Source organism: Chrysochloris asiatica, unplaced genomic scaffold, assembly GCF_000296735.1.
Source record: "Chrysochloris asiatica unplaced genomic scaffold, ChrAsi1.0 scaffold00064, whole genome shotgun sequence".
Taxonomy (NCBI): domain Eukaryota; kingdom Metazoa; phylum Chordata; class Mammalia; order Afrosoricida; family Chrysochloridae; genus Chrysochloris; species Chrysochloris asiatica.
The window spans coordinates 14,539,640-14,542,395 of NW_006408582.1; the positions used below are offsets into that span (position 1 = coordinate 14,539,640).

Here is a 2,756-nt window from a genome sequence, read left to right on the forward strand (position 1 = left end):
GATATCATGTTTGGTAAGGTGGAGGGTCAGAGAAAAAGAGGAAGACCCCCCAGTGTGATGGATTGACCAAGTGACAGCTTCAATGGGCTCAAGAGTGACAATAGTGAGGTTGGCCCAGGATCAAGCAGTGTTTCATTTTGTTGTGCATAGGGTAGCTATGAGTCATTACCAATTCGATGGCACCTAACAACAACAACATAAGTTCAATTGCTGATTAAAATCTATTTGCTCCCTTGTAGCTTTCTGCCTCAGAGTCAGTGAGATCAAGACAGCATAAAGCCAGAGATCTCCTAGCTCTAGCTCTTTGTTCTTCTCACAAAAGCAGATGCCACAGTCCTGGGACTTGACTCTCATGGTAAGTGCAGCCTAAACTGTGTCCTTCCTCTGAGATCCTCTGTTGCTGCCACAGTTTGTCTCTGTCCTCTGGTGGGTACTGTAGGTAGGTTGCTTTCTTTCTCCATTATGCTCCTCCCCATTTTTGGTGTCAGTCCTCCCCTAGGATAAAATTCTATTGACCTTGTCTGCTCCTCAGTACCTTGGATGTGGCGAAGTACAGGCAGTGATGCTTGGTTATTTGTGGATGGGGAAGCATGTGGAGAATATGGAGCAACAGGTAGACCACAATACGGGGTCATTAGTTTCTACTCTGGGGGCCTGATCCTGAATTAGGATTCTCTGCCAATTCTGAAGTGCATCCCAACTAATCTCATTGTCTCTCTGACTATTGTTATACCATTCATCCATCTTTCCTGGCCCTGACTTCTGAGTTTTGTTTTTGGACAAATGCTACCCTTTTGGTCTCTTATGGTTTACTGTACTGAGGATCAATACATCAATACAATTAACCATAAGAATACATTCCTCCCTGGTGTTATTATTTACTTTATTTTGTTGTTATTAAGTGCTGTTGAGTTAGTTCTGATTCACAGTGACCCTGTATAGGGTTTCTGAGGCTTGGCTGATGAGTTTGAATCAATGACTTCTGGTTCAAACCGACCTTGTAGTCAGTGCTTATCCTATAGGTCCACAACAGGATTCTATTTACTTTATATGTGTGTCTATTGTTTGTCTAAAAGTTGAACCCTAGGTGTGGGTTTAATTCCAGACTTTGAGGACCATATCAGAGATTTCACTAGTCTCTATCAGATCAGTAAGTTTGATCATATATATATATATATTTTAACATTGAGGCATTTTATTATAAAAAGTCAGGCTTGTATACATAATAAACTAGTATGTACATTAAAAAATTCAGCATATATTTACTTCGCTTTTTAGCTTGACCTTCTAGTAAATCTTTAGCTTCACTGGTTTTGGCTGCTGTATAAGGAGATCTTCCCTTGTCAGGGTGATTTAAGAACATGATTCATTGATGAGCATCTCTTATTTTTCCTTTATTGGCAGTAGGGACCCAATATTAATGCTGCTTCCCATTTTGTCATTTGGGGTTCAAATCCACTTCTGTAATAAACACTACTGAAATCAGATTTTGGTAGACTTTGAAAACCTTTTTTTTCATGGCTTGCAAAACATTTGTTCTTGTTGTTGTTAAGTGCTATCGAGTCGGTTCCGACCCATAGCGACCCTGTACAGGGTTTCCAAGGGTGTAAATCTTTACGGGAGTAGAAAGCCTCATCTTTCTCCTGCAAATCCTGCAGCAGCAATGGTCGTCAGTCCAACTGCTACCACTGTACTGGACATGGCTCCAGCTCGGCTACTCTTCCTACATCAGGTGTACAGCTCATTCCAGCCCAGAGGCGGTGGCGCCCAGCCCCACGACGTGTTCTCCACCGACAGATACAAACTGCCGCAGCACCACTAACCTTTTATATTTTTTTATTTTTATTGGACATTTTTTTTCTTCCTGTCCAGGACTTTCTATAGTGGTAGCTGGGCACCATCTAGTTCTTTAAAACTCCAGATCGTACAGGCGGCAGTTTGTGTGGTCCATTTTCTCTTTGGACTAAATGTTTCCTTGAGTTTTCAGTTTTTTTCAATCATCTTTGTTTTGGATATGGAGAGGGACAATAATTATGTCTTAGACTGCTCATAAGCTTCTAAGACCCCAGTCACTACTCACCAAAGTATGTTCTTATATCTTTAGATGATTCTTTATTTACATTTGTAAGTAAGGTTTCAGCTCACTTGTCCCTTTCTCACTGACTTCTAAAGTATTAGCCTCATCAGTCTTATTTGCTCATTTATTTACATGCTCATTGTATTTCTTTCCATGTTAAGTGCCGTCGAGTTGAATACGACCCATAATGACCCTGTATAGCGTTTCCTAGGAGCGGCTGGTGAGCTTGAACCACTGGCCTTGCAGTTCAAATGACTTGCAGTCTGACGCATTAGCCCACAGTGCCACACCAGGACTCCTTTTCTAGATTTATTTCATAGGACTATTAAATTATCTTATTTTGTTGGTGTTGTTCTTTTGCCTACTGTTTTAGATCCAGTCCAAATAGTACCAGATACTTTATAAGTATTTATTTAATTGTTGAGTTCCTTTCATGAAACTCCCTTGTGGGAGAATACTTCTTGGAAGGACTTGTTGGCAATATCAAGCAACACAAAGAAGGCCATTAGATACAAATTACTTATATATTTGTTAATTCATGACCAAATTAAATATGGAACTTGATATAAAAAGATGAATATTGGTGATTTTTTTCTCCCCCTCCTCTTTCTTCTCATTCTTCCTCTGAAAAGCTCTCTCTGAATGACATAAGTGCAAGGATATACATTCTTTTTTTTTT

At 39.9% G+C, this 2,756-nt stretch overlaps 1 pseudogene; it reads right to left on the minus strand.

Annotated features, from left to right (window-relative positions):
• The window catches only part of LOC102822575, a 36,818-nt pseudogene extending 35,117 nt beyond the window's left edge, over positions 1 to 1,701 (minus strand).
• Between the last annotated feature and the right edge of the window lie 1,055 nt (positions 1,702 to 2,756).